This window comes from Dromiciops gliroides, chromosome 6 (assembly GCF_019393635.1).
Source record: "Dromiciops gliroides isolate mDroGli1 chromosome 6, mDroGli1.pri, whole genome shotgun sequence".
NCBI lineage: Eukaryota > Metazoa > Chordata > Mammalia > Microbiotheria > Microbiotheriidae > Dromiciops > Dromiciops gliroides.
Genome location: NC_057866.1, coordinates 172,226,978 through 172,249,568, shown reverse-complemented (window position 1 = coordinate 172,249,568; position 22,591 = coordinate 172,226,978).

The following is a 22,591-nucleotide window of genomic DNA, read 5'->3' as shown; positions in this document are numbered from 1 at the left end:
GACGGAACAGTAAAAACAATATAATAACTATTGCTAACTAATAATATGTGAACAACAATATAGAAAAGGAAGAGAGGAAAGTTTTGTCCAGAGGGGCGATTTTTTGTCCTCATGAACCGACGCTTTGACATTAGTCTTGCAAAGGGAGGGCCTCTGCAGAGAATACATGTTACAGATGGTGTATATTATAACAGAAAGAGAAAAAAACCAACAAAAAGAACAAATCAAAACTGTTCATTTAAAGTCTCTGAAAGTCTTTTCTCAGATGTCCTCTAGGTGTAGTCGTGGAATGGAAGTCTTTTCAGGGGTTGATGTGTGGATACTGGTAATCAGCCAGGAAATTTCCTACAAAATTGAGCTTAACACAACTTTAAAATAGCTTTGTCAATAATCAAATCAAACAATGAAAGTTCTCAAAAACATGTCTAAGGGAATTCAGAATCTTAGTTGTTACACATGAAACATATAATAAAACAAAAATTGAACCATTCTTTAAAATTATAATATTACTATAGTCCCCCCCTTATGGAGGGTAATTGAGAAGACAATTGCTGCGATATTAATTTTTAAAAATAATTTTTTTATCTTTGTTTCATCACTTTTTGCATCATCTGCCTAATTATCCTCATGCCATTATGAGAAATTAAAAAATCTAATATAATTGGTAACAGGTGTCAAGGCCAAATTCAACACTGTATTTATCGTGACACCTGAGATAATTATGGGGGTTACCATAAAAGAACAGAGAAATGATGGGATATGAGCATTCCCACACTTGAGCAATATGTACTGCCCATACAGTATGCCAGGCTTAAAATAGGTGGATGGAATATATGTCCATGCCACCGAACATATTGGAAGAAACTGAGTCAGACTTAATCAGATGCATGGGATTGAGATGTCCATGGCATCAGGCATATAGGAGGGAGCATAGAAGCCAGGTGTAGAAGTGAGATGGGTGGGATGAATACTTCCAGCCATCTGTACAATATTGTGGGGAAAAATAAAATAAAATATTAAACCAAGAGAATCCAACCTCAACAATAGTCAAAAGCCGTTCTCTCAGCCATACCTTGACTTCATGCATGTCTCCCCTCATGTGACAGTTCAGTGTCTGCTCTTGCATGTATTCCTCTTGTGATTGGATGGCACCTTGGCCAACTGGCATCTGATAACTCAGAATAAAGGCAATTAATGTCTTAAATGATAAGTTCCCATAATTTAAAATCTCATATGGATTTAAAAATTGAGGATAATAAATGATTGCAAAAAATGTGAATACATCTTGACTCAGAACACAATATATAATATATAATTATGCAACAATTTCAAATAATACCCCTTTTTTAACTTAGTATACAATTACTTTTTTGAAAAATCAGAACATACTTAAATACAAGTTAAAGCACAACAGAATCTCAAAGAACTTTTTTTTTTTTTGAAAATAGAAAACTTTTACAAATGTTCCCCTCTTTTTTTTTGGGGGGGGGGAATATGCTTATCAAAAATAATACTTCTAGAATCAATTTACACTTGCCATGGCAACCAATTTGCCAGGGAAATGCTTTAAAGAGTTTGATCAAATAATCAGTTGAGAAAAAATAACAAAAACAAACAACTCAGAATATGGGAGCACAATACTCCTAGAATTAACATTGTATAATAAAATCAAAACCATCTTGCAATGTTTCAAAATTAGATAGACAAATGAATAGAAGAAAATACACATGGAACAATAAAAGACAATGAAATTCAAACTAAGGAAGTCTAAATGAATGTGAACTTAATATTAATAAGAGTATTATAAAATATAAACTTGATCACATGACTATAAAAAGCTTTTACAAATATTCTCCTTGTTTTAAAAACTAAATATAAAACACAATCTCAAAAGCATGAAAATCTCTATGAAAATAAACCCATACCATTAATTTCAAAATGTATATATAATAGCATAGAAATCCTATGTAACCTCTGAACTGACATTATTACTCTGAGTGAATTCAGAACACTTTTGATTCCGATATCTAAAATCCCCAATACTCATATCAATACCTTGCTGCTTACTTCTACATTTCTGTAAAATATGTACCCTTCCATGGCAAAAGAAGCAGAGTCTTGAACTATGGTGATGATTGTCATTCTTATTCAGCTTAAGTTTTTCTTCTTTAACCCCTCTATATTGTCTGTCAGTCTTTTCACCATACAAATGCTTTATAAGATTACTAATTAAAGACAAAAGCAGGTTAGCAAAATTATGAACAAAACAAGCATATCTGGAATTTAAAGAGTTTTCTAAGATTGTCTCAGAAGCACAGCCAGCCTGGGGAAGGGCTGAGCCTGAAGCTGCAAATGTAGTTAGAAAAAGTTGAGCATGCGCACCAGATCTCTGGACTTCCCAGGCAGGGGAAGCTATGGGCTTGGCCATAGGAGGAGTAGAGGGTGGGGTCTGGAGAGGAGGGGAGGGACCAGAGCAATTTGAATCAGACTTGATTTTGAACTCAGGCCTGGATTCCTCTTCCCCCACTTTGCCTCCAGGTGCTAGGGGATTAAAAGCTTCTAGAGGGTGGGTCATTGCCTCCAGGCATGCAAAATTAGAGCAACAATTAGTGTTAGAACTGGGAAAAGCTGCGGGAATCTCTTCAGGTTTCTCTGAAAAAGCATGGTTGGGAGAGGGAGAGATATTTCCTTGTGTGAGTAAGTTGCTGGCTCTTTTAACAAAAATAAAAAGAAAAATAGAAAATCCACAAAAACAAAGCATTAACATGATCTTATCTCCCATTTGTCCGGTTAAACAGACTAAAATCAAAAATAGGATAATTAGGGAGTTTAAAAGGTCCATTCGAAAAAATTTAAAGGAAAACACAGCCAGTACACCAGTACTTAGCAGTTAAAAGGGTAGGGGAAATTTCTTACCCAACCGGAAGATCAGAAGTGAGGTTCAGCTTTCCTCTTCGTGGTCAGCCATCTGTTAAGGGGTAAAATTCTAGCTAGTCTGTCTAAAATAGCCAATGAGTGGTCGCCAATAAATTATAAGCTTTAGCAAGAGTTAGACTTTTAAGCATTTATTAAGGAGAATAAGAATTTGGTAAAGAGAGAGAGAAAGGCCTATATTCCTATCTATTAAAGGGAGAGCACATTTCTAGCTCCGCTCTCCACCAGAGTCCAGAGGAAAGAGCCCGAGACTGAGCGCCAGTCTCTTCCTTCCTCCTCCCACTAGCCCGCGTCACTTCCTGACTCCTGGTCTTGCCCTCAAAGACCTTCCCTTCATGGGCAGAACTCCTCTACAGTAAGTATCCAGCAGGTGGCGTCATTCCAATCGTTACACCAAGAAAACCAATGGTTTCTGAGAAGCATGAGCAGTAGAGTGGATAGGATAATAAACTAATCAGAAAGACAAACAACAACAATAATAATAATGAACATAGGGGTGGCTAGATAGCACAGTGGATAAAGCAGCATCCCTGGATTCAGGAGTACCTGAGTTCAAATGTGGCCTCAGACACTTGACACTTACTAGCTGTGTGACCCTGGGCAAGTCACTTAACCCCCATTGCCCCACTAATAATAATAATAATAATAATAATAATAATAATAATAATAATAATAAACATTTGTATAATCACTTACTATGTTTTATATGCCTCCATCTGTTCTATGTGTTGACTAGTTTTACTTTGTTATTTTTCTTTTCTTTGTTATGATTGAAGACTCATTGGAGAATGGGGGAAGGATATATACATAAATATCTATTATATACAAATGCAAGGCAATAAAACCTGAAAGCCAAAAAAATAAAAAGACAACATTCAATTTGATGTTGCTTGATATATGTGTGTTCTAAGAAATGATATTTTCCATACTGTTCTGGTAACTTACATTAGTTGAATTTTAAAGTTTAAAAAAATACTTTCCTCTAGGATTAAGATTGTGCTAACTTTATCCCCCTTTTGTGGAAGGGAAAACCACAAGCTCATTGAACTTAAAGGAACATTTAAGGCCACATAGTTTATAAATTTGTTTGTCAGTTTATGATTCAGGTCAACTAATCCCAAATATTGGGCTCTTTTTATTACACCGAGGCACTTATTCTGTCCACATAAATACACTTCTGTATATCAGCACAGTATTGAGAATGAGATTTGTGGACAAATAAAATGCTAACTATATAAGTGGACTGTTATTTTAGCAATATACATGTATCACTTATATGAATGGATAGACAGATAGACAGATATGTCTGTATATATGTATATGTATGTATGTATGCTTCACCAGCTATATATACATGTGTACATGTATATACCTATATAAACCTGGTACTAATGAAATTTGTAAACATGGTAACCAAGGATAATTTATGTGTATAACAATAATGTTACCAGGTGCTTACGTTAGTTCATTTAATTAGTACCATGTTTATATATGTGAGGAATAAAAACAATATCTCCATTTTTTATTATCTTTGGTTACTTCTGGATTAGGAATAATTTCTCCCTGTCCTATTTTGGGTAAGCATTAATACTGGAGTGAAGCATCAGAATCTTTAAACCACTCCCCCAAAATAATTACTCTTCTTTATATTATGCAGAGATACAAAATTCCTCTTGAAATTAGTTCTGGATTTAGAGTTGCAAATTGAAAAAAACAAAACATAATAATCATAGTAAATAAATATTGAGGAAGAAAGAAAAAAGTTAAACATCTAATCCTAGAACAACCAAAAGAAAATATCCTGAGGGCTAGAAACTTAAAGCTATTGCAAAGCCCTCTTCTATTTTCTTTTTTTTTTCTTCTTTTTTTTTTTTTAGTGAGGCAATTGAGGTTAAGTGACTTGCCCAGGGTCACAAAGCTAGTAAGTGTTAAGTGTCTGAGGCCAGATTTGAACTCAGGTACTCCTGAATCCAGGGCCGGTGCTTTATCCACTGCGCCACCTAACCGTCCCACTGTTCTATTTTCAATACAGTTTCAGCTGAGACAATTTTTTGGTGATGTATCATGCTCATACCCAGATTTTAAGGACCAATCTGCTTATAGCAAAGACTCAATCCTAAAAAATCTAATGTTACCAATGATTAACCTCTACCTTCTTTATTAAGTCAATAGCACCCTCTCTGTGATTTATTATGGCAATATATTTCTTGCTATAAAGATCACTAAGAAGTAGTCTTCAGAAAATCACATATTTCCTGGAACTTCACCATACTAATGAAACAAATTACTTTCAAGTAACAATACTTTATGGTTTCATAGAACTTTACATCAGACCACAGCTTTATCTAAAATAGATTGTCATTATTTAAACATTTATCACAAACTTAGCAGGAAAAGGACCCTTGTTTCGTAATCATAACTTTTATATTTCTATGTGTGACCATGGGCAAGTCATTTCATGCTGGACCAGTTTCCTCATGTGGAAAATGAGTCAGTGCAAAGTATTATAAAGCTTGAGCCAGAAAAGACCTCAGAGTACATTCAATCCATCCTTCTCCTTTTACAAATCAGACAACTAAGTCAAGAGAAGTTTAAGCAACTTACCAAGGTCATTAATTTCAATAGTCAGAATCATTTTGGAGTTTGAACCCAGGTTCTCTGACTCCAAAACTAGCGTTCATTTCACCATACAATTGGGTTGTAGAGGCAGCTGAGTGTACAGTGGTACAGTGGGATAGAGTTTTGGACATGGAATCAAGAAGATCTGAGTTACAATGCAATCTCAGATACTTAGCAACTATGTGACCCTGAGCAAGTCTATTCAACCATTGGTGTTTTTTCATCTGCAAAATTGGAATAATAATCCTTAACTCTCAGGGTGATTGTGAGGATAAAACAACGTAATATTTGTAAAGTGCTTACAAAACTTAAAGTATTATATAAATGCTAGAGATCATTATCATTAGCAGTTGGATTAGATTTACTCTAGAATCTTTCCAATTATATCACGTTTCTATCAAATAACACTTTAGTTGTTCTGTGACTTCATTGAGCTATGTACTCCTTCCTTGATTATACTGATGTACATATTCCTTAGATGGGTATAGACAACAACCCATCCATATGCTCTTGCCCTCTATCATTCTCAAGCATTTTCTTTTGTAGTATCTACAGATGATCTAGCCAACATACTGTAAGTCTTCTTTGACATTACTTACTATTACTACTACTACTATTGTTGTTGTTGTTGTTTATTAATCACTATTATTTTTGTTGGTCATTGTCCTGCTGTTATTTATTATAAATGGTACTGTCATTATGAAGATAAGAGAAAGGAACAAACTTTTGCCAAACATATCTCTACACTCACAGAATTTATTGAAAGATACAGAGAACAGAATACAAATTGAAACTTACTGTGATTACCAAACAAATCTGACTCAGTAGAGCAAAGAATTATTCTCACAGGCTATCTTCTAAGAAGCAGGTTCCTATGTTAAGATAATATAGAATTCTGTATAAATGCAACCACAGAAAACCAAAGATATTTGTCATCTGTCTTGGAGAAGCAGTTGTGTTAGGTGAAAATTGAAGAAATGTTCCCTATTGATGAATTGGTCCTGTTGTAGATCTTCTTTGCTCGAAGATATTATTCTGATTCTACATTCTAGATTTAGACATTAAAGAGTCTCCTATAATTAGGCTTATGACTAATTTTAATTAGCCTAAAATATCTTAATGCCTATGTCTTGATTATTTCAACAGTTGGGTTGCCAATTCATTGTTAAATCTATGATGACTCTGTGAAAACAGTATTATAAAGATTTTAAGAAGGATGAATTGGAGTTTTTTTTATTTTAAATTGAAACAAATCTATATACCAATAGTTATGCTTCTGTGAAAAAGCAGATTGTAGACCCTATCTCCAAAGATTTTAATCATTAAAAATATTTTTATGATTTTCCACTTACATGAAAAGATAGTGTTCTTTCAAAATTTGTTTTCATAAGTATTTTTTAGTTCCAAATGTTTCTCCCTTCTTCCAAGACAGAAAGCAATCTAACATAGGTTATATATGTGCAATTTTATTAAACACATTTCAGCTTTAATCATGTTGTGAAAGAAGAATCAGAACAAAAGAAAAAAACATGCAAAAATAGAAACAGTATGGTTCAATCTACATTCAGAACCCATAGTTCTTTTTTTTCTGCATGGGTAGGAAGATTTTCCACCATAAGTCCTTTGGAACTCTCCTTGGATCACTGTAAGAGTCAAGTCCATCACAGTTGACCAACACACAATGTTGTTGTCGCTGTGTACAATGTTCTCCTGGTTCTGCTAACTTGACTCAGCATCAGTCCACTTAAGTCTTTCCAGTTTTTCCTGAAATCTACCTGCTCATTATTTCTTATAGCACAGTAGTATTCTATTACATTCATATAACACAATTTGTTTAGCCATTCCCCAATTGATGGGAATTCCCTTGATTTCCAATTCTTTGCCACCACAAAGATAGCTGCTATAAATATTTTTTTTTCATGTACATGTGGGTCCTTTTCCCTTTTTAATGATCTCTTTTGGATACAGACCTAGTAGTGGTATTACTGAGTTAAAGAGTATAAACAGTTTTATTGCCCTTTAGGCATAGTTCTAAACTGCTCTCCAGAATGGTTGGATCTATTCACAACTCCACCAATAAAGCATTAGCGTTCCAATTTCCCACATCTTCTCCAACATTTATTATTTTCCTTGTTGTCATATTAGCTACTCTGAATGTGTGAGGTGGTACCTCAGAGTATTTTTAAGTTGCACTTCTTGAATCAATAGGAGTTGGAACATTTTTTCATATAGCAATTAGATAGCTTTGATTTCTTCATCTGAAAAACATGCTGTTCATATTTCTGTACCCATTTCTCAGTTGGGAAATACTTGCATCTAAATAATATTTTTAAGCTTAGTGTCAAAAATTCCTTACATGTATTAAGTAAATAAATTAAAATCACTGTAAATACTCTTTTCACAGCCAGTATATATCAAAGGTTGAATTTGAAGTCAGATCTTCCTGGATGTGGGAATATATCATTTGATTTCTCATTGTTCTACAAAATTTTCTAGGATTCTGGGTGGCAGAGAAGGTTCAGACTCTATTCATAGAGGAAGTTTTCTCAAACTGTTTTCCCTCCTCTGTGATAGTCCTTTTATAAAGTATTGCTGTCTATGCTAAAGATGCTACTCTAAAACATTTTTGTTGGTGAAAGGTGCAAAATGCTTTCCCTCATCCTTCAGTTATTATTATCCAATAAAAAGCCTTCCTTAAAAAGTTTAGTTTTTTATTCATTTAATACTGTTATTATGTCATATTAGTATTGATTCCTTATTATCTAGTATATCCTTACTCTCCCTACTTTTCTGTTTTCATCTAGTATAACCTATTTTGATAATTTCAGCTTTATTATATATGATTTCCCACTGTCATTCCCTTTGTTCTTACTTATCACCCACCTTGAAATTCTAAAACTTTTGTTTCTCCAACTAGATTTTGTTGTTCATTTTGTCTCATATTACAAAATAATTCCTCAGCATTCAATTCCTATAGACCTTATAAAATTTAATATAAGTAGAATTTTATTTAAATATATCATATGAACATATAATAAGCAAGTTACATAGTCTTTCAGGTAACTCTTTTATTTCTGTAAAGTTGTTTTATAATGATATATGTATAACTCATATCTTCATATATATATATAACATTGAGCATTTTTTTTGTCCTGGATGTTTTGTGCATTTTGAAGTTATTTAGATAGGATATTTCTTTGTAAGGTCATATTGCTATATAGAAATGCTAATACTCTCAGGATTTATTTTGCATGATGTTATATTTTTAAAGTTATTATCATGTTTCTAAATTTCTTCTCTGATATTTTCTGAGTAAACCATCATGACTTCTACATATAATGATACTCTCATCTTTTTAAACATAGTTTATAATAGTGAAATGAACTGAACCAATGAGAACATGTACACAGTGACAGTAATATTGTTCTAAGAAGAACTTATGAATGACTAAGTCATTTTGAGTATCATAAAACCCAAATCAACCACAAAGGACTGTGAAGGAAGATGTTATTCAACATTTCAGAGAAAGAATTAATAAATAGAAATTGTTACAATATGATTTCATATTTAATTATATATGTATATTAGAGGAAGGAAGGAAGGAAGGAAGGATTTTCCAATTAATAACTACACAGTCTATAAGAAGGACCTACTGCAAAGGACTAGGTCTTTTCTAAATTTTCAAGCTCATTACTTCTTTTTTGCAAGAAATGAGTTGTTAATTTTTTAATATTTTGGACTCTTCTTTTATTGTTATGTTAATCAAGTTCTAAAATCTTTGAGGTTTTTTCCTATAATGTTATCATTGTACAAGTTATTCTAATCTTCCTCTGTTGTTGTGCATCAGTTCACAAGGCTAGCTGTTTTTCCACAGTCCCTCGAACATTAGTCATTTTATTCCTTTGCTCTTTTGCCAGTATGCTGGGAGAAGCCTCAAAGCTGGCTTAATGGTCTCATGTACACACTTATTAGTGATATAGAGCATTTCATATGATTGTTAAAAGTTTTGGATTTCTTGCATCGAAAAGTTCCCTATTCATATCCTTTGACATTTTATTTATTAAGAAATGGCTCTCATTCTACTAAATTTGAAATAGATTCATAAGTCTTCTAAATGACCTTGATATGATAAACCATTGCAAAGATTTTCTTTGCAGTTACTTATTTCCCTTCTAATTTCTACTACATTAATTTATGCAAAAGTATTTTTTAATTTTATATAATAAACATTCAGCAGTTTTATCTGTGTTTGAGCCTCTTTATCACATTTTCATCATCTACTCATCTGCTATCCATAGATTTGAAAGGTTAATTTCTTCCTTTCTTCTTTTATCTATTTATTTGTTTGTTTGTTTGAGGGGCAATGGGGGTTAAGTGACTTCGCCCAGGGTAACACAGCCAGTTAAGTGTCAAAGTGTCTGAGGCTGGATTTGAACTCAGGAACTCCCTGAATCCCAGGGTCGGTGCTTTATCTCACTGCACCACTAGCCGCCCCCTCTTTTATTTATTTATTATCCATTTTCAACTTGTCTTGGTTTATGATGTGATATATTGCTTCTAAACCTAATTTCTTCAAGATTGAAGTCCATGGGGCAGCTAGGTGGCGCAGTGGATAGAGCACCAGCCCTGGAGTCAGGAGTACCTGAGTTCAAATCTGGCCTCAGACACTTATAACACTTACTAGCTGTGTGACCCTGGGCAAGTCACTTAACCCCAACTGCCTCACTAAAAAAACACACACACAAAGATTGAAGTCCATTTCCACCCATAGTTCCAATCAAATAATAAGTTCTAATGAGAAATTATTGAGTGAAGAAATTCCCTGCAGAAATAGAGGTCAACTTTCAATAAAGAGCTGACAATAGCCCTAGTATTTTAAGCCATTCATTCAAAGTCACACAGGCAGTTGGACTTGAATCAGGTCTTCCGTGTTTGAAGAAAACATCTTTATCCATTTTGAAATACAAAGATGTGATTTAATTAACATAATTAACTATGATGATAGTTTTCTATTGATGAAGCACTGTTGCATCCATGATCAAAAGCCATACACGATCACAAAGTATAATTTTTATAGATACATTACCATATAACTTTTTGCAATTTAGGCAATTTCTTATTTAATCCTCTCATTTATTTATCATGTGAATTTTTATATCTAGTTCACAGTATATATTTGGAGATAATCTTAGATAATTCTGTGAAGGGATTGGTCCTGAACCTAATTTCTTAGCAGACTATGGTTCAATTTTCCAGTAGTTTGTCAAATAATGAGTCCTTCCCTCCTAGTAACTGAGGTTTTGGATTTCCCCTAATACTATGCTTCTGAGTTTGCTTCTATATTGTTGTATACCTAACCTATCTCACCCCTCCTGTACCAATATCTGATGATTACAGCTTTAAATACATTTTGAATCTAGTAATTATAGATCCTCTTCTCTTCTACATTTTTTCCTATTATTACCCTTGAGATTCTTGACCTTTGGTTTTCTCTATTCATTTTCTTGTTTTTTTAACTACAAAACTATGATTCTGAGTTTTCTTATAATTGAATAAGTAAAATTTTTGAATTTATCCAAGCCATGAAAATTTGTGTCCTTCCCAATTATTTAGGTCTGCCTCTTTTTTCTACAAAGTGTTTTTCTAGTTAGAGGCATATATTACCTGGGCTCATCTGTGATAAACTACACTCTCAAATATTTTATATCTTTGATAGTGATTTTAAAGGGAATGTCTCTAACTCTTCTTGTTTGGTATTATTGATTATATATGTTTACTGAAACTTTCTATGGATTTATTTACCTTATATTCTGCAATTTTTCTGAAGGTATTATAATATTGAATTTTTAGTTGATACTCTAGAGTTCTTTAAATGCATCATAATATCATGTGAAAAGTGATAGTTTTATCTTCATCTATGCTTTTACTCTTAATTTCCTTTCCTTGCCATATTGCTATAGCTAGAATTTCTATGATTATATTAAATAGTAGTGTGATAGTGGCTTCCTTTTATTACCTCCTGATTTTATTGGAAAATTTTAACATTTCTCCATTACACTATAATGTTTATTCTTTCATTTAGATAAACATTTGCTATGCAAAGGAAAGGTATATTTATTACTATGATTTCTAAAGTTTTTAATAAAAATAAATGTGGGTTTAAAAAACTTTTAATCATCTATTGATCTATTTTTATTATTTGTATTATTAACATGAATTGTTTTTTCAACAAATCCCATATCCCTACTCTAAATACAATCAGAATATAGTGTAAAATTTTTCTAATATGTTGTTGAGGCATATTTGCTAAGAGTTTATTTAAAATTTACCATCAATGTTCATTTGAAATATTGGTGTATTATTTTCTTTCTCTGTCTTGCTTTTCCCTGGTTTAGGTATCAAGACCATTTGTTTCTTTTGCTTGTTTTTTCACAATTATATAAAACATTGCCATATTAATCATTTTGTATTAAAAATTTGAATTAAAAGAAAAAAATAAAAGAAAGTGAAAAATAGCTTACTTCAGTCTGTGTTCAATCAATATCAGTTCTTTCTTTGGTGGTGGATACTATGCTTCATTATTAGTTTTTTGGGAATGTCTTGGATCATTGTGTGTCTGACAATAGTTAAGCCATTCACAGTTCTTCATCAAACAATATTACTGTCACTGTGCACAATATTCTCTTGGTTCTACTCACTTGGTATACATCAATCAGTTAATACAAGTCCTTCCAGGCCTTTCTGACATCATCCTGCTGTTCATTTCTTATAGCACAATAATCTTCCATCACAATTATCTACCAGAACTTGTTTAGTCATCCCTATTGATGGGAGTTCCTTTGATTTCCAATTTATCAAGAACATTTGTAACATGGCAAGAGACAAGGTAGGTGCCCATCTTGTGTTATTATTGAAATGATTTTGTTCTATGAGAATTAATCGTTATTTGAACTTTTGACATAATTCACTTGTGAATCTCCCTCGTCCGGAAATTTCTTTTTCTTTTGGTAGTATATTGGTAGTTTCCTCACTTCCATTTTTCACATGAGGTACTTAACTATTCTAATTCTTCTTTTGTTATCTGAATATTATATATTTTTTAAGCATTATTTTATTTCACAATAACATTTTTCTTAGTGAGTAATTTGAAAAAAAATACTTTGTAATATTATTCCTTATTGTTATTTGTCAATTCTTGTCCATTTCCTTTTTCATTATCAGGGGGAAGCAACTTATTTTACATCTTTTTCAAAACCCAGCTTCTAGCTTTACTTCTAAATTAAATGATATCTTAATTTTATTAATCTCTTATTCAATTTACATAAATTCTATTTTATTACTAGGAGAATTTTTTATTTGTTTTTAATTGCATGTTCAATCATTGATTTAATTTTTATTTTATTGTTGGATTAAAGTGTTTAAATGTATAATTTTTCAGAACTGCTTAACTGAATACAAAAGTTTATCAAAGTATCTCATTATTCTAATTTTCTTTGATAAAAAAATTTTTTGTTGTCTCATTGATTGGTTATTTGATCCACCAGTACTTAAGAAATATATTGTATACTATCAATGCTTTTAAATTCATTTTAATGATCCTTTATTGAATATGATGTATTTCATTATCATCAGTAAATAATGAGTTTAGTATTTATGTTTTTCTACATTTTGGTAAGATCCTGTCTACCTTTAATGTCTGGTCCCGTTAAGGTGTAATGTATAGCTGAGAGGTATATAAATCCTGTTCAATTGCCATTCATAATTTCTAGAGATCTAGCCATCTCCAATCTTTTAAATTTCTATTCAGATGTAATGAAAAGGAGGGGAGGAGAAGGAAAGAGAAAAAAAGTTGAAGAGGGAAACTTGAGTTACAACCACTGGGAATATAAGAAAGCCAAAAAGGTGGCAGTTAGGTGGCACAATGGATAAAGCACTGACCCTGGATTCAGGCGTGAGATTGAGTTCAATTCGATCTCAGACACCTTGACACCTTACTAGCTGTGATGACCCTGTGGCAAGTAACTTAACCCTCATTGCCCCGGAAAAAAAAAGGAAGGACAAAAAGCCCAAGACAGAAGTATGTGAACTTAGTTCTCTAAAGGAGAAAAAGAACAATGATTATTATAGCTACAGGTGGAAAAATAGTAGAATTCAAACATTCATACGGTATTGACTATCTGCTGTTACACCAGGGAATAACCCCAAAAATCATTAATAAAGAAGTATATTCTGTAAACTACACAGAGAACATACAACAACATTAAGAAGATCAGAGAGTAGATATTAGGTTAGCACTAGGGCTCTTAAATAAAATTAGTTGAACAAAGAAGAGAATAGACACTTATACTATAATTACCACAAAATAGACAGTATAGTACAAAACTCCTCAATGTAGTATGTGCATTGGTAAAAATTAATGATGGATTTCAAATTCAGTACTGAAGCAACAGAAAGAAATATGGCAGAAAAGAAGCAAAGGACAACAATTTTGAAGGAATAGACTGAAATCTCTAAAAGTCTAATAGGCTGCACTCCAAAGACAAGACTGCCACAGAGATAATGATCTAAGTCAAGTTAATACAAGACTTGTTATGAACTTAATAAGTCCTGGTGATTCAAATATGGTTTTTAATGTCAACTCTTTTAACATGTAATTGGGAGAAATAAAATATATTAAATTTTTAAATCTGCTTTGGATTAAACTTTTTGTTTTTGTTTTGTGGGGCAATGGAGGGTTAAGCAACTTGCCCAGAGTCACACAGCTAGTAAGTTTCAAGTGTCTGAGGCCAGATTTTAACTCACGTTCCCTCCTGAATCCAGGGCCGGTGCTTATCTACTGCACCACCTAGCTGCCCCTGCTTTGATTAACATTTTGGTTAAAAGGAATCCATTCCACACGATGCCAAAAGGTGCTCCCTCAGGAGAAATTTAATTATGTGATAGGAACATGCTGGAGAAACAATTTCAATAGAACCAAAAGTTCTCTCCACATACTTGTCTAACATTTATTAGAAATTAGATTATATTAGTTGGGGTATACAGGTATGAAACATTAGCCCCCTGGTTGTGAGGGCTGTCTATCCTTTTCAGGGTGGCCTCATCTATCTTTGGTGTCCACCTGACAGCCAGCTCTCACCTAAGTCTCCAAGAAGCTTCAGCATGCACAACAGCCACACCTGAGAAAACTGTCTCAGCAGATGGAATGAAACAGTTTGAACGTAATGGAAGAGCTTCAACCCATCAGTGAGTTTGGAGGGTATCTAGCTCACTCTTGTAATGGGATGTGAATAATTTGTTTCCAACCAACCATGAAGATGGTGGAAGCAGGTGTTGTAGACGTGTGTAGAATTTAGTCAGAACTGAAGATGCCAACATTAATCACTACATCTCGAGCCCTCACCAGTCAACTGGACTTTGGTCTTGCCATGGGATCCTATGACTCTTTTTTTTTAGTGAGGCAATTGGGGTCAAGTGGACTTGCCCAGGTGTCACACAGCTAGTAAGTGTTAAGTGTCTGAGGTTGGATTTGAACTCAGGTACTCCACTGACTCCAGGGCCGGTGCTCTATCTGATCCCATGACTCTTGAAGAAACAGTGAGGCTATGACTTCACTTACGTTCAATTTATGCATGAATCAAAAGAAATCACCCATTGCGTTTTATCATTTTTACCTCCCTCAAAGTCCTATAGCAATGGGCAAGTAACAAAGCAACAAGTACAGCTATACTGGGAGCTGTAGTCAGAAATCTGCACACAGGAAGCACAGGCCATAGAATTTTCTTCTCACTGGACTGAAGCAGTGGTAGGATTTGGCAGCCTGTTCGGTGTCAAAGCAGCCTTTCTAAAAACCTCACTGCTCACCTCCTGGCATGAGGAATGGGTTAGAAAAGGTATCCTGAGAAAACTGGGATACTAATCCACTATTCGTGGAGTTGTGAATGGATCCAATCATTCTGGGGAACAATTTGGAACTATTTCCAAAGGGCTATAAAACTCTTCATATCCTTTGATCCAGCAATACCACCAATAGTTTTATATCCCAAAGACATCCAATAAAAGAGAAAAAAGCCTATTGTTACAAAATTATTTATAGCAGCTCTTTTTGTGGTGGTTAAGAATTACGAACTCAAAGGAATGTCCCATCATTTGGGGAATGGCTAAAGGAGCTGTGGTATATGTTGGTGATGGAACTTTCTTATGCTATAAGAAATGACACGCAGGATTATATTCAGAACAGGCCTAGAAAGTTCTATATGAACTGCATGTATAGTGAAGTGAACAGAACCAGGAGAACATTGTACATAGTGACAGTAATATCATTTGATGAAGAACTATGAATGACTTAAATCAAGACAATTCGAAAGGACTAATTATAAAGCATATTATCCACCTCCAAAGAAAGAAATGATATTGATTGAGCACTAACTGAAGCATACTAATTTTTACTTTCATTTTTTTCCTTGTATTTGTTTTCTTTTACAAAATGACTAATAGGATAATGTTTTATTTAATTGCACATAACCTTTATCTCTTTGCTTACTGCCTCAGGGAGCAGGGAGGGGAGGGAAGAGAGATAGAATTTGGAATTCAAATCTTTAAGTAAAAATATTTATTATTATTTTTTTGAAAGAAAAGAAAAAGTACCTTGAAAATTGTTGGCTTTACTCAACCCTGAACTGCTTATCATGACAGATGGGGATCCTAACCTGTAGTCAAAGTGAAAAAAATAAAGTACAAAAACTTTTGCAAAGAGAATTCTACTCACTAGTGGAATGTGCACATGCTTTTGGAAAACTGGAAATTCACTAGATCTGAAAAATAAATAGCTCTTTTTTTTGAGAGAATTCAGCAGGTATCACATCAAAATATCATACCTGAGTGAAAAAAGGGCTTGCAAATGAAGGCCAGTATACCAAAATCAGATCTGAATACACTTTTTTTCTGGAGTGACCACAATGATGGGGAGGGCTTATGAATCTGGCATTGGTTTTGCAATAAAAGCTGATCTAGTTACCTAGCTTGTATAACCCCCAAAAAGAGTGAATGACAGGGGGGCAGCTTGGTAATGCACTGGATACAGCACCGGCCCTGGATTCAGGAGGACCTGAGTTCAAATCTGGCCTCAGACACTTGACATTTACTACCTTTGTGACCCTGGCAAATCACTTAACCCTCATTTCCCAGAAAAAAAAAAGTGAATGACATACACATCAAAATGTGAGTGTCACTTGCTAGAAAGTGTCTGACACCATCATCAGTGCATATGCTCTCACCATGATGTACCCTGGAGAAGTCAAAGAAAAATTTTATGAAGACCTAGAGAGCCTCATTATCAATATCACAAAAAAGAACAAGCTTGTAATTCTCTGCGACATTAATGCCAGTGTAGGCATAGGCTATTAGACATGGCTGGAAGTCATAGGGAGGAATGGAGTTGGAAACAGCAACAGTCACTTCCTATTGAAGACTTGTGCATCTCTTGACATTCTCATCACCAACACTGTCTTCCACTTAACATAAAGCAAATAAAACTTCATGGATGCACCCTCACAGAAAACACTGGCATATAATAGACTATGTCAATGTAAGAAGAGATAGACAGGACCTGAGAATAAAAAATGTAATGTGTGATGACTGAAGTACTGGACTGATTGATAATAAACATCCTCTTCAAGTTAAACAGTTACATTCAACAAAAGTGATGGCCCCAGGGCAAGGTGACTACCATGAGATTTGATGTGAACAGTTTAGAGTGCTTCTCCCAGGATGAACAGTGTATTGCTAACTTGGAAGAAAAGCAGAGCCAACACAGTTGGTAATAGTGGAACAGAAAATGAGCAGGCAGCTTTCAGAGATTTGGTATGCAGCATCACATTTACTCATCTGGGCCAGAATGCTTACTTGTATCAAGATTAATTTTATGAAAATAATGGGGAAATTCAGAAGCTACTAAACAAAAAATGAGGACTCTTCAGGGATTACCAGCAGGATAGTTCATGTGTCTCCAAGAAGGCAACTTTTAACACCTTCTTAAGTAAAGTGCAAGCAAAGATTAGAGAGATGCAGGATTCTTGGCTCAGTAAGAAAACTGATAAAATAATAACAATCCAATGTTCTTTTATGATGACCTGAAGGCCAAAGATCTATGGTACATATCAACTACTCAGTTCTTGTGGAGCAAAGTTGATTAGTGATAAGTATGTATTACTGGAGAGAGAAGTTCAATCCATTCATAATGTTCTCAACAGACCAATCATCAATCAATACTGAAGGCATTGACCACACACATTAGGTTGAAGTCAATTCTTCTCTAGCCAAAATTCTATTAATGATAAGGTTATGAATGGTCTTAGGTTCCTCTCCTATGGCAAAGTGTCTGGTGCTGATTCTCTTCCAGCTGAGATATACAAGGCAGGGCATCAACAGGTCATACAAAAGCTTACTGAATTATTCCAGGTTATATGACAAGAGATTATCCCCCAGGACTTCAAGGCTGCCTCCATCGTTCATGTGTATTAAGGAAAAGGAAATAATTTGTCTTATGACAATCACAAAGAGTCTCTCTCCTAGTCATTGCCAGAAAGATTCTTGCCAGAGTCCTCTTTAATAGGCTGATTCTTCATCTGAGAAATGGTCTTCTACTTGAGAACCAGTGTGGCTTCTGAACTGACTGAGGAATGGTTAATATGGTATTAGCTGCCTGACAACTCCAGGAGAATTTCCAGGAGAATAAAGGTGGCTCCACCAGCCAGCATCATACTATACATATGTCAAACCATTGGTTATAGAAAATGGAGAAATTTTGAATGTTGTGAATAAATTCACTTACCTTGGCAGTATACTTTTCAGAACTGCACACAAAGATGATGAGATAGATGGATGTATTTCCAGAGCTTTCCCAGCAGTTGGGAAGCTTCAAAGGAAAGTGTGGGGGAGAAAAGGTATTAGGCTGCCTACCAAACTGAAGTTCTACAGAGCTGTTGGGCTGATCTAATTGTTGCATGTCTGTGACAGTATACCAGGGTCATGGCAGGTAACTGAACCACTTCCATTTGAATTGTTTTAAGGTAAATACCTGGGAAGATAAGATACCACACACTGAGGTTATTTCCTGAAGTGAACTGCTAAGCAGTCAAACTACTATAGAGTGTGCAACCCCAGTGGACTGGAAACATTGTTCAAATGACAAATGTATGTTTGCCTATAAGAATATATTATAAAAACCTCACACAAGGCAAGTGCTTACACAGAGGTCAGAAGAAGTGATACAAATACATTCTCAAAGTCTCTCTGAAGGACTCTGTAATTGATTATAAGACATGAGAAACTGCTACAGGACCACCCAGTATGGAGTGTCTATATGAAAAAAGGTGCTATGCTCCATGAACAAAGCAGAATTGCAGCAGCTCAAAAGAAACATGAGATACACAAATTTGGAGACATATCCACTCCAAATATTTGTATGGACTATTCATGCCCAACTTGTGGTAGATCCTTCTGAGTTTATATTGATCTTACCCCCAACATAGTGATGTCATTTTGGTCCTCTACAAGAACAAAGGAAAATAAGCAACCAATATCATTCACTTCTCAGCAATAAGGGATATAACAGGGAAAGACTATATATTTATAGATCCATGAAGATGGATATCGGTCAAAGGATATGAACAGGCAGTTTTCTGATGAAGAAATCAAAGTTATCTATTGCCATATGAAAAAATGATCTAAATCACTATTGATTAGAGAGATGCAAATTAAAACAACTCTGAGGTACCACCTGACACCTATCAGATTGCCTAACATGACAAAAGAGGAAAATAATAAATTTTGGAGGAGCTGTGGAAAAGTTGGGACACTAATCCATTATTGGTGGAGCTGTGCACTGATACAGCCATTCTGGAGAGCAATTTGGAACTATGTCCAAAGGGCTTTGCATACCCTTTGACCCAGCAATACTACTTTTGGGTATTTTTCCCAAAGATATCATAAAAAAGGGAAAAGGACCCATGTGTACAAAAATATTTATAACTGCTCTTTTTGTGGTGGCAAGGAATTGGAAATTGTGGGTTTGCCCATCAAATGGGGAAATGCTGAACAAGTTATGGTATGTAAGTGTAATGGAATACTATTGTGCTGTAAGAAACAATGATCAAGCAGGTTTCAGAGAAACCTAGAAGGACATGCATGAACTGATGATGAGTGAGATGAGTAGAACCAGGAGAACATTGTACACAGTATCAACAACATTGCGTGTTGAACAACTGTGATAGACTTGATTCTTCTCAGAAATACAATGGTCCAAGATAGTTCCAAACGACTCATGATAGAAAATGCTCTCCAGAAAAAAAAAAAGAACTGTTTAATCTGGATGCAGATCAAACCATACTATTTCTATTGTTTTTGTTATTGTTGCTTTTCTTTTTTTTAAAGTGAGGCAATTGCAGGTTAAGTGACTTGCCCAGGGTCATACAGCTAGTAAGTGTTAAGTGTCTGAGTCTAGATTTGAACTCAGGTTCTCCTGAATCCAGGGCTGGTGCTCTATCCACTGTGCCATCTAGCTGCCCCTGTTGTTTTTCTCTTTTGAGGTTTTTCCTTTTTGCTCTAATTCTCTCATAACATGACTGATGCAGCAATATGTTTAATGTGCTTGTACATATATCAGATTTCTTGCTTTCTTGGGGGGGGGAGTAAGGAAGGGAGGGAGAAACATTTGGAACTAGAAACCTTATAAATACAAATGTTGAAAACTATCTCTAAGTGTAACTGGAAAATAATAAAATATTTATATGGAAAAAACGATGGCTATCAACTTGTGATACCCTCTACTTCGTGAAATCAACATAGAAATGAAAGAAATTAATCAGTTGAAACACAGGAAAGTATCAAACTCATGAAATGGCCTAAACTCCTAGCTCTTTTCAAGGTCATTTTATATTTTATCTCCAAGATTTTAAGTAGTAAAACCTTTCTTTTATGTTTTTCTCATTTCAAATCGACAACATTTATTGGGCTTTCTGATGAGCATTTTGGTGATAATACATTTTGAAAAACAACAACAACAAACACAATATGCACACTTGTGCATACACACATGTACACACATGAAAAACAAAGAAAAACTAAACATTTTATCACTGAGATGCTGATATGAGAGAACAATGCTCTTTACCCAGTTAAGGAATAAAAATGAATGAATAAAAAAATCAAGTGTTTCTAATGAGTGCTAAGTAGTGGACATACAGATAGAAAAACAGCATAGTCCTTGTGCTCAAGAAGAAATCCTAATAGGGAGAGATAAAATACATAGGTTTCAGGTCTAAATATGAAGGAAAGGTCCTATTGTGTGTAGGATTTGCTAGCAATGTAATTTTAAGTTATTTTTAATGTAATTTATATAATCCTTAAAATTTGAAATTAAAGTCATCTTTAATGTAATTTCCACCTTTCTGTTCTGATATTGCACCATTTGACAATGCAAGTATTTTGCGGATGAGAATTTTCTTTTCCAAGTGATCAGTAGCAGTAGTTTCTCGAGAGGTAGGGCCTGTAGCACTTCAAGAGGAAGTATCCAGGTCTCATCTCCATGAAGGTTGCTGAAGATGGGGTGAGGAAGGGGAATGAAGCACTAGAAGTAGAGTCAGTGATCTGGTGGATCTGAGGGGGAGTGGTGGTGGTTGTTTGACTTTCTTGACACCAGCTGCCTCTTGTTTCTCCCTCAATATGCCTTACAGATTTATAAAATACATCAAGAGGGGCAGCTAGGTGGCACAATGGATAAAGCACCGGCCCTGGATTCAGGAGGACCTGAGTTCAAATCCAGCCTCAAACACTTGACACTTACTAGCTGTGTGACACTGGGCAAGTCACTTAACCCTCATTGCCCTGCAAAAAAATAATAATAAAATAAAATACATCAAGGGGAAGGGTTACAGCATCACTTCTGCAAACTGGGAGCATCCTTCCTTTCCAAGGACCCTGGAGAGAGTGGGCTCAGACAGAACATATTGCCAAAGAGGAAATTCACAGCTTTTGGTTACTGGTTGCTCCTTTCATGGAGTCTTGATGAAGTCCCTTTAGGGGAAATTCTCTGCTGGACTCCAGGGGTCAGCCCTGATACTACCCTTCCTCTGTGTTCATAGTTTGAAGTTGTGTCTCTGAGCTCTCTATGCAGACATTGTTCTTGGCCACTGCTGCTCCAGGAATACCTCTGTTGGTTTAATGGGGCTTTCAGATCTTCCATCCTTTTGGAGTTAAGGGGTCATCACTCAATGCATGAGGGTGAGGAGGAGAGAAATTATATCCTTTTTCTCTGCCTCTCTAAACACAGGACACTTCTACGCAGAAGTCTACCACTGCATTTGACCACTGATTTACTGTGTCATACACAGGCACAGAGCTGTGTGTATGATTCTTTCATCCAATAAAAAGGCATTTCTTGAGAGGTGTCATGTGTCATCGTCCATTGATCAAAAAAAGTTACTCCTCTCAAATTGATTAAGGACTTGTTCACATCTAATTTATATTATACCCTTGATTGATGTAATCCAGCTATTTGGGCCTTTTGTTATGGTTGGTTTTTTTTGTTGTTGTTATTGTTTGACCTTCATTCCTGAAGAAAACCATGACATCTGGGTGATGTCATGACTTACACTGAATTAGATTTAAGTGTGGGAGGACTGTGCAAGGTCATCAACCTCATTCTTTCCTCCAGAGCAATCTGAGTCCAGTGGCAAGATATATATCAGGATGACTGAAGATGGCCCTGGATATTTAAGGCAATTGGCATTAATTGATTGCCCAGGGTTACACAGCTAGTAAGTATCTGAGGTGAGATTTGAACTCCATGAAAGGAGTAACCTGGGTCTTCAACTCCAGGGCCAGTGCTCTATGCACTGAGTTACCTAACTGCCCCACTTTTTTATTACAGTAATGACACAGAGGGTCAAAATAATCATGCTTTTACATACGTATACATATATATATGTATATATATACACCTATATATATATATATATACATAATATTTACTTGTATATTA